The sequence below is a fragment of the Centrocercus urophasianus genome, unplaced genomic scaffold, assembly GCF_019232065.1.
Source record: "Centrocercus urophasianus isolate 14NV4802_14NV808 unplaced genomic scaffold, USGS_Curo_1.0 seq_22, whole genome shotgun sequence".
Lineage (NCBI taxonomy): Eukaryota > Metazoa > Chordata > Aves > Galliformes > Phasianidae > Centrocercus > Centrocercus urophasianus.
Window position 1 is genome coordinate 17,279,793 of NW_024884778.1, and position 9,933 is coordinate 17,289,725.

The 9,933-nt window shown below is 51.9% G+C and overlaps 1 protein-coding gene across 3 annotated transcripts in view; it reads right to left on the reverse strand.

Moving 5' to 3' along the window:
* The window catches only part of RAD54L2 (RAD54 like 2), a 53,423-nt gene extending 44,032 nt beyond the window's left edge, over window positions 1-9,391 (reverse strand). For all 3 annotated transcript variants that reach the window (XM_042823534.1, XM_042823532.1, XM_042823530.1), the window contains exon 1: window positions 9,329-9,391. The gene's annotated coding sequence lies outside the window, so the exon portion shown is untranslated. The remainder of the gene's footprint in view (window positions 1-9,328) is intronic.
* Between the last annotated feature and the right edge of the window lie 542 nt (window positions 9,392-9,933).

The following is a 9,933-nucleotide window of genomic DNA, read 5'->3' on the forward strand; positions in this document are numbered from 1 at the left end:
TTTGTCTTTAGCCACAGCCGAGCCACTTGCTTTCCTCCAAATTTTGAGGATATGACTCTGGACACTTGAAATTCCTTTCAGTAGAGCCTTAAAAGCCAAACAAGTTTGTCAAAAGAGCCTCACAAATACTGCTAACGCAAAGATGACCTGGGAGTCACCACACCATACTGGTAACAGCGACAAGCGCCCACTCCCAACAAAAAGATGTCAAGCATTAATTACCCTTATGAACCCCCATAAACGTATATCCAGTGCTATGACAGGAAGGCTCAACTGAGAAGGGGCTCTGGTAAACGAGCACCACGGCAGCGAGGTACACAAGTAGCTGCTGGCTACTGGACACAGCTCTGAAGGAGTACAAGTGCAGCTGTCTGTCAAGCTCACAGAATGACTTAATGCTGATGAACACTGGGAATGTCTTTTGTAGCTCTGGCTGGCGCTGAACAGACACTGCTGTACAGACATTCACACCGAATTCAGCCCAAACACTGTTCCAAAATGCACAGCATCCACCTGTGACCTCGGGAGGAAATACCTTTAGTGCACTGCTTCTTCCAAGAAGCACAGGTCTCAGCTGAGCGGCCTTCCCAAGCCCTCACTTCATCCATGGGAGCTCGCTGGGTGGTGCTGCAGAGGGACACCACAGCCTAACCCCCTCATGCCCACCTGCTGCTAACCCCTGTGAAGTGTACTGGGAGGAGAATATCTTGTCCTGCTTTTAGTTTTCCTCACTAATGAGTTATTAATTAGTAACCGAATCAAGGCTGCAAATTCATTTCCCTCAAACTACTCACTTGGCAAATTGTAGGAATTGTTGGTCATCATTCACTGGGCAGAACCCTGACATTTCAGCAGTAACCCTTTCCTCTCGATGGGTATTTGTGTACAACCAAAAGTGATGGGGCACTTCCAGAGCAGATTTACTGGCAATGCTGTAAAACTCACTGAATTTCTTTCCTAGTCCCTCTTTATTAAAGGCAAATGGCAGAAACTGAAGTCTGTCAAGAGGCCGCACCTGCTCACGGCAATGACAGCATATGGGTGCATACAGAGGTTGCATGCTAACAGTGGGGGATAACAGCTTTGTACCTCACCCTGTTAAAAGAGGCATTTTGCTGACCAGAAGCATTGATTTAGTTGAAATATAAGACCTCCTCTTCTGCGCGAGCTCTTTTTCACGAGCGTCGTGGCAAGTAGTGGAGGAAACAAAAGGCACCTCTAAACAACTGGGTTGTTTCTTTTTCAAGGGAGAGTCAGAAAAAAGTATTCAGAGCCCACACGATCAAGCAGATCACCTATTTCCTCACTGTTCTCTACTCACTTACTCATTATCTGGGTCTCATTTTCAAGCAGTTAACTACTGTCCTTAGAGCATAAACAAGCTCAGAACAAGAGGAAGGGCCTCCCTGCTCATGCTCCTTGAGAACAGGATGCGCAGTCACAGCAGACCCGGCTTCAGGCTGCCTACTGCAAAGCTCCCAGCGTGCTGCCTCATAGCTTCCAAAATTAAAAAAATTACATAATTAGGGCATCCAAAGCACACAGCTTGCCCACAAAGCTCTCCTCCACAGGTAACAAGACCACGTCCCAGGAACGATGGGAACGAAGTCTGATACAGCCTCCTCTGGGGCAACATCCCAAGCCTTGTGGAAGAAATCTGCAGCCCAACAGCCCCTGCCAACCCCCCGACCTCTCACTCATCCTACACCCAGGAGCTGCACTGAGCTGCACCAAGGCTCCCTGTACCCCAGCACTTCTTCCAAGGAAGGAACACAGCTCCCACACTGCTCCTGCAAAGGAGAAGCAGCTCACTGCAGTGTTAAGCACTCACAGTGCAAGAGTAATCTAAATCTCCGGACAATTACGTTACACCACAAATGCTGTTTCTTTTGCTTTCGACATCCACTGATGCAAATAATAAACAATAAGCATAAATAAGCTGGAATAATATGGTATGGCAACAAAAATCCTATGCTCACCCCATCAACTAGAGACACAGCAAATACTCTTAACCACCCCAGTCACAAAGTAAACTACCATCAAACCTCCTCACGTAAGTCCTTAATGATTTATAGTATTTAATGATCGCTTCTATCAACAGGTCAGGGCAATTCCATGCGGGTACTAGCATTAAAGGGGCAAAGAAGGGATAAAGCTCTATTCCAGGGAGCAGGCAGCTCAGCTGTCGTGAGCCAGGGACTGCAGGCAGCCCAGAAGGGCCTGCAGGGCAGCGCAGCTCCTCTCCCCTGGCACTGCTGTAGGACTAGGAGAGGCAGAGCTGTGTACGGGGACAAAGGGAAGCGAGGCAGCCTGCACCATCCCTGCAGCAGAGAACAAGTGGGTAAGTGCTGCAACCTCACAAGGAGGACTGTGCTTTGCCCATCACGCCCTCAGCCTGAGACCAGGGGCTAATTTTTAGTATCTGAATGAAGGAAAATCACTCCCTTCAACTCTCAGCCTTTCTTTGTTTTCGTGTTCTGCATAATTACACCTGAGATGAGTAGATACTCCTGGGCTGTCCTAGAACATCAACGTCTTCCCAAGATCTCCCTTGGGGTATCAATATCTCATTTCATTCTTGTTCAGAAACTTCTGCTTCGATCTCAATCTACCCTACACCTCATTGCACGCTTCAAACCCAGGGCTCTTTGCACATGATGCTTTCCCTGCTTCAGAACCTATAACAGCAGGGCCCCCAATCCATCCTACACAACCAAGGGCCACCATGGAGTTCTGGCCATACTGTATGCAGTGCCTTCCATTCAAGTTCCCTGCAAACTCTGTGCTTGGTTCATCCACTGCCAAGCTTCCCCCAGAGTGCTCCAGGCAGCACAGCTCTTCTTATGCTGGGGTGAGGTTACAGCTCCAGAAACCTGAAAGAAAACTACTCCTGCTGTCCAGTTCCATAGGTGACTCCTTCCACACGTTACAACCTCACACTAAATGGCACAGACAAGTGGATATGGGGGTGAGGAGAGGAGAGGTCCCCTCAGCAGCTATGAGAAAGCCACCAGTCTGGGAGAGGATGCACATCAAAGCAAAATGAAGCATACAGACTGGCATCCTTACCTCCCAAGTTCCACAGTCCTTCCCCCAACCCAAAACCACCCCCAGACCCCTGGAGGATCAACTCTGCTCTCCCCCAACCTTCCCTGGCATAAACAATAAGAGGCGGAGCTGAGGGAGAATTGGGCAGCAGCAGCATGAAACAGATAGGAATTCAGAGCAACAGCCAAACACTTTGTTTCCTCTCTGCTCCATCTTCTTCTCGTGTGCATTTTGATTTCCTACAGCACTAAACAGAAATTAAAAAGCCACCCACAAAGAAAACAAAACTCAGAACCTGTGAAAGACTTCCAAAAGCCTAAAAAGGGCTTGAGTTTGGGCTTCTGCTGGCTAGCGAGTAACAGAACACAACCTTGCTAATGTGAAACCTAAAGGCAGTCAAAAGTAAAGGCAAGAGCCAACAGCTTCATGCGCCAAAAAGACCCTTTTCTGTAAGGAGAAGTTGAGACTTTTCTTATTAAGTTAGTTAAACCATAGAACTGTAGAAAGGTTTGGGTTGGAAAGGACCTTTAAAATCATGCCGTTCCAAAGCCCTTGCTGTAGGCAGGGACGCCTCCCACCAGACCACGTTGCTCACAGCCTCATCCAGCCTCTTCATTCCCATCTCCTCTCCTGCAGTGCTTGTGGTGCATTCTTCCACAGTAACAGCTGCAGTTAAAGCAGCGAGACCCGACAGACTACAGGCACCACTCAAAGCACAAGACAGTGTATTTTAACAAATTTTATACTCTTAATGGTTTAAAAACTGAAGGAGCAGAGTAGCAGGCTCAGAAATACAAGAGCCATTACTTTCAGAACCTTTCATCACTTTTCAGAACCATTCCTGTTCCCAATGGTTATGAAGAGAAAAAGAAGCCATGAGTTTAAACTTCCCTTGTGTTCTCCCACTGTAAGGCTTTAAGTAAGGGAGCTGTTCACTTAGAGCAACTTCTGGCTCCTTTACAGGCTTCTTTTTGTCAGCAAAATGGCTCAGATGAGATGACTGTGCGGGCAGCGAGAGACTTCTGCCACAAGGCAAGGAAATTCAGACTAACATCTAAACAGCCTCCCTCAATAGAAGGGCTTTATCTGCAAGCCCTGCTGCCCAGTATGGCTTAAGAGTGCAAAGAACAGAATGTGAGAACTTCCCTGCTTTCTAAGACTACAGTGTGAGCAGCAGTGGGGTGCAAGCAGCTTCTGCTGGGGAAATGCACTCAGAGGGAGACTTCTCCCAGTAGGACAGGAGCACCGCCCCCATGGGGACAGGCTGAGAGAGCTGGGGCTGTTCAGCTCCGAGGAGACCTTGTAGCTGCCTTCCTGGACCTGAAGGGGGCCCATAGGAAAGAGTTTTTATGAGGGCAAGTAGAGACGGATGAGGGAAAATGGTTTTAAACTGGAAGAGGGTAGATTTAGACTAGATATTAGGAAGAAATTCTAATTCTAAAGGGTGGTGAAACACTGGAAAAGGTTGCCAAGTGAAGTTGTGCGCTCTCTGGAAGCACTCAACACCAGGCTGGATGGGGCTGTGAACAACCGGTCCCATGGGTGGTGTCCCTGCCTACAGCAGGGGGTTGGAACTACATGACCTTAAAGGTCCCTTCCAACCCAAACCATTCTATGGTTGCTCAAATCTCTGCCTTTTTCCTTCATTTGAATCATTTATGACAATACTGCAAAGCACTAGACATAACAGAAACCCCTCAACAACCCTCCATTCACGCTGCCTGCACACCTACTCCTTGTGGGGCAGGTGTGTGGCACCAATCACACACACAGCCCTATCCTTTGGGCTGCAGCAACACCCCTCCTCAGGGGAGGAATGGGATATCACGGAATCACAGAATGGCCTGGGCTGAAAAGGAGCACAGTGATCACCTCATTTCAACCCCCTGCTGTGTGCAGGTCACCAACCAGCAGCCCAGGCTGCCCAGAGCCACATCCAGCCTGGCCTTGAATGCCTGCAGGGATGGGGCATCCACAGCCTCCTTGGCAACCTGTTCCAGTGCCTCACCGCCCTCTGGGTGAAAAACTTCCTCCTCATATCCAACCTAAACCTCCCCTGTCTCAGTTTAACACCATTCCCCTTGCCCTATCACTATCCACCAACATCCATTCCCCCTCCTGTTTATCCGCTCCCTTCAAGTACTGGAAGGCCACAATGAGGTCTCCCCGCAGCCTTCTCCTTTCCAAGCTAAACGAGCCCAGTTCCCTCAACCTTTCTTCATAGGAGAGGTGCTCCATCATACAAGCATCACACCAAGCCCACATGTACACACATGTGATACAACAGCTCTAATCACAATGCTTTGATCTTCTGGAGCACGGGCACTCATCAGCCATGGAGCACTTTCCTTTAATTTGCTCTTTTTGAACAAATTCTGCCACCAGCCCTCAAGCAAATCCTTTTTGGGTAATACCCATTTTCTAGTCTGACTCAGCAGCCTGAGCATCTCCATCCCCAGTTCCCATTCCTGGCTTTGTCAGGACCATGGGGGGCTTTTTGTTTTATCTATTGGCCTTCGGGTGCCACGCAGCTCGAGCAATCTGCATTGAATGAACATGCTTTTACAACCTGCTTATTCCAGATTCAATAACTCTGAAATAAATAGATAGATAGATAGATAGATAGATAGATAGATAAAAGCTTTCTTCACAAGCTAAAAGCTTAGAGAAAAGGATGTATGAGGCAGGACTGGGGTTTCCCAGCCCCAGCTGGCCCTGCAGACTGGGCACTCCGTTACCCACCTGGCCGAGCAATGGAAAGGTTCTGCTGTGGCTGTTAATCAACTCTGTCCTCGTGGAGCTCCAGTTCCTTCTTAATTAGATCAAGTCAGCTCTCCACTGAGAATGCCAGAGTAAAGCCGTCCACTTATTACATGCCAAACACTACAAAGCATCTTTAATTGTGTTCAGAAGTTCAGCGTCTCTCTGAAGTCTCTCCTTACGTAACGCGCATTGCTTTGCATGTTAGGCCTTCATCACAGCCCTCGTAATTCAGCACAGGCTTGGATGCATCTGTGACACCAGAAAGCTCGTGGGTATGCAGAGCTACACCAGCGTAGATCCATTCATCCTTTTGCTGCTTCCACACTCCAGTTCACAGACACACCTCCGGAATGGCAGCTCTGGAACACAGCCCTGACCACCTGCATGCCAACGTGAGCACGCTGAAAGTGCCGGTATCACATCTAAGTGGTGCCATACCTTGTATTTTTTCCTCCTTCGAGGCCATTCTGGCTACCTTCAAATCACCGCAAGGCTTTCAGAGGTGTCAGGCTGACCCCAACTCAGGTGTCACACTGACTGAGCAAGAACAAAATTCAAATTATCACTGCTGCTCCATGATTACAATAGCGCTGAATGAGTCTCGCTCACTGGACTAAGCTGACATTCTGCTCTTTAACGTCAGACATAAAACTGAGTCAATAGCGTGCCTGACCTTCAAGGAGCTCTAAAAACCTATTTTCCATGCTTTGAGGAATTCGTCAGATCAACAATTTGGTACAATTTAGATTCACATGGCTGAAAACGTGTTTTTCCACACCTTCTTTAGGAGGAAGTTTTTCACCCAGAGGGCGGTGAGGCACTGGAACAGGTTGCCAAGGAGGCTGTGGATGCCCCATCCCTGCAGGCATTCAAGGCCAGGCTGGATGTGGCTCTGGGCAGCCTGGGCTGCTGGTTGGTGACCCTGCACACAGCAGAGGGGTTTAAGCTAAATGATCATTATAGTCCTTTTCAACCCAAGCCATTCCATGATTCCTGGTTTTCCAGAACTTATTTCAACTTCAGATGTGCTTAACCTGCCAGCAGGTGCATGCCGCCAGCATTAGCTGGTTACTGCAGCTGAGCATCAGTCAGCACTAACAACTCAGAATGAGGAGGCACCAGCTGCTTGCTTTAAAGGCAGGATGGTTGAAGCACTGCTACTTGCTGCAATACATCCCATTTAATTCATACCCATGGACAGCATTATTTGAAAACACCTTCTCTATCACAACGCGCTTCCATTCCGGCTTTGCGCTCGGTCAAACTGCTCGGTACTCACACAGCTGCTCCTTCCTCCTGTCCCACTGACCCGATCACGTGGCACAGAAGCATTTGAAACAATGCCATTTTGAGAAAATCAAAGCACAGGCTGTCCTGGTGGCATGGCCAGCCAGGGATGACCTGCTGCTGTGCCCCCGCACACCAACACCACCTGGAATCCAGGGAGGACAGTCAAGCTGCCGTTCAGAGGTGCAAAACATGTTGTTTGATGCATGCGTGTTTATCTGCACAAGTGCATGCATGACTGAGGCTCTCTTTGGAGCTGCATAGCCGTGTGCATGTGCATACAACGTGCCTCCATACGTGCTCACAAAGCAGCACGAATGGTGGGCAGCACGCTGAACGTGAGTCAGCAGTGCGCCCTGGCAGCGACGTGGGCTAACAGCACGCTTGGCTCCATCAGCAGGAGCACGGCCCCATTGTGAGCAGCCATCCCTTCCTTTCACCTCTGTTGGGAACATCACAGGCAGCTTTGATGCCCCGCAACAGCAAAGACAGAGAGTTCAGTGGGGCACTCCATACACTCAGGTCAGAGGTGCTGCTATGGGAGGAGAGGTGTGAGCGCTGGGACTGCATGCAGAAGGACACAAAGCAGTGGTCCAACTGCAGCAGCGGACGTTGTGACCTGACGTCAAGGAAAGGCTGATCCTTGTCCAACACAGCCTGGGGCAGGGGCACAGAGCTGAATCTTTGTCTTCAGGGGGTTTCATCTCCAAGGGAAGAAAGAAAAGCTGAACCCACTGCTGTGGGCTGTGCACACGTGCAGTCCCTCCTGGCCAGGATTAACACCATGACACCAACTTGGATTCCAGAGGGTGCTATCACAGCCTACTACAATTTCTCGATCGGATTATAACCTTTCAGATCCTCACCAAGGCAGAAAGCACATGGTTCGGTTCTTCTCAGAGCACACCGTGTTCCAGCTGAGGAGCTGCACTGCTCTCCAGTACCAAAACTGGAATTTGGACATGTAATGAGACGCAGAAGTTATCGATAACTGAGGTGTAGAACAAGGGGAACACAGGGGCCAAATACTCAATTGACATCAGTGGAGAAAGTGGCATTTGGTTGGAGACAGAAAAGATTGCACACTACATCCACATCAGCTCTTCCTTAAAACGGCGAGCGTGTTTTCCTTAAGAATCTCACATTCAGCACCCTCCATTAACAAACAAGCCCCTCATGCTGGTGCTGAGAGGACCATGAGATAAAAGGCTGCACTGTTCACTCTGTGTACTTAAGATATACACCTTCCTACCCGGGAAAGAAAGCACCCTTGCTCAACAAACAGGCCATGTCGGAGCTCGCTCAGACGCCCAGCATGGGCAGAGCAGGCTGTTTTGTTTTCATCCCTCTGCTGGACGCTACTGCCCCTAGAGCAGCACTACCAAAACAAAGGCTGTTTATTCTGAACTAATTGACTTTGTATCGAAGCAGACAGAGGGCTTTACGGCCCGTTCCTGGAGCCGGGGAGGGACGGAACCTCCGGCTCGGATCCCATGGGCTGAACGAGTATTCACCAAACATAGCACTTGGGTAACTCTGAGAACACCCACCGCTACAATAAGGCAAGATTACAAAGACGAGCAGAGGTGCACGCTAACACCTCGCCAGCATAAAAAGAGCTCCCGTCTTTTGAAGACTTTTTCAGCGACAAAGATTCCACAGCTGCACACAGACAGCCCCGGCCGAGAACTTTGGAAGCCTTCGTTTCGTACAGACGGAGCAGCAGACCTGGGAATCGGGGGGAACGTGTCCGGTGCCGCAGCCGGGAGCGCTCAGACCACAAGCAGCGGGAGCGACCCCGAGGCGGATCAACGGAGGAAACGAGGGAGCCAGCCGGGCCCTCCCCCCGGAGCTCCCCAGCGCGCTCCGCGGCAGCACCGTTACCGCGGCAGCACCGTTACGGCCGCGCCCCGGTCACGGCCCCGCGGGCAGCGCACGGCCCCGCTCGCGGCACGGGGGGCGGCCGCGGCCTCCCGGGGGCTCCCCGAGGCCCCACCCCCTCTTAGGCCCCGACTGGCGCCGCGCGCCGGGGATGCCGCCAGGGGAGAGCCGCGCCGGCTCGGCCCAGGGCGGGGGCTGCAGCCTCGGCCCCGCTCCCCGCCGCCCCCGGGCCCGCGGGGCGGGGCGGGCGGCTCTCCGCCGGTTCGACCCCCCCCCCCCCACACACACAGCACACCCACACCCATCCCGCGGCCTTCCGGCCCGCTCCCGGCGCGGCGTCGGCTCTCACCTCGGCGGGGGGTGCGGGCCGGGGGCGCTGCGGGGCCCTGGAGCTGGCAGCCGCCCGCCTCCGTACCGGCCTCGGCGCTCAAGCGCCGCTCGGGAGCCGCATCGCACAGCGTCCGGTCGCGCGCTCCCCCGGGCAGCAACAGGCGCCTCCGCCGCAAAGGTTCCGCGGGGCGCAGAAAGGTTCCCTCCCGGCGCGGGGGGCGGAAAGCGGCCCCGGGGAGCTGCGCCGAGAGCTGCCCCTCTGCCCACGGCCACGGCCCAGGCTGCCAGGGCCCCTCCGTGCCCTTCGGCACCTCCGGGGATGGGGCACCCACAGCTCTGGGCAGCGGTGCCCGTGCCTCACCGCCAACAAAAGCTCCTTGTTCGTATCCGTTCTTCCCCCCGGTCACAAGCCAACCGTTTGCTACTCACTGCTGTGAAAAGCAAGTTGCCCGTGCAGGACATCGCTGGGAAAGATCAGGGTGAAAAGTGAGCCCTCCCAAAGCAAGGAAATTAACCTAATGGTTCTGGGTGGGTTCGGTGCTTCTTTATCAGCAACATCAACAGCGGGAACGACTGCACCCTCAGCACATCTGTGTGTGACACCGAGCTGAGTGGCACAGCTGA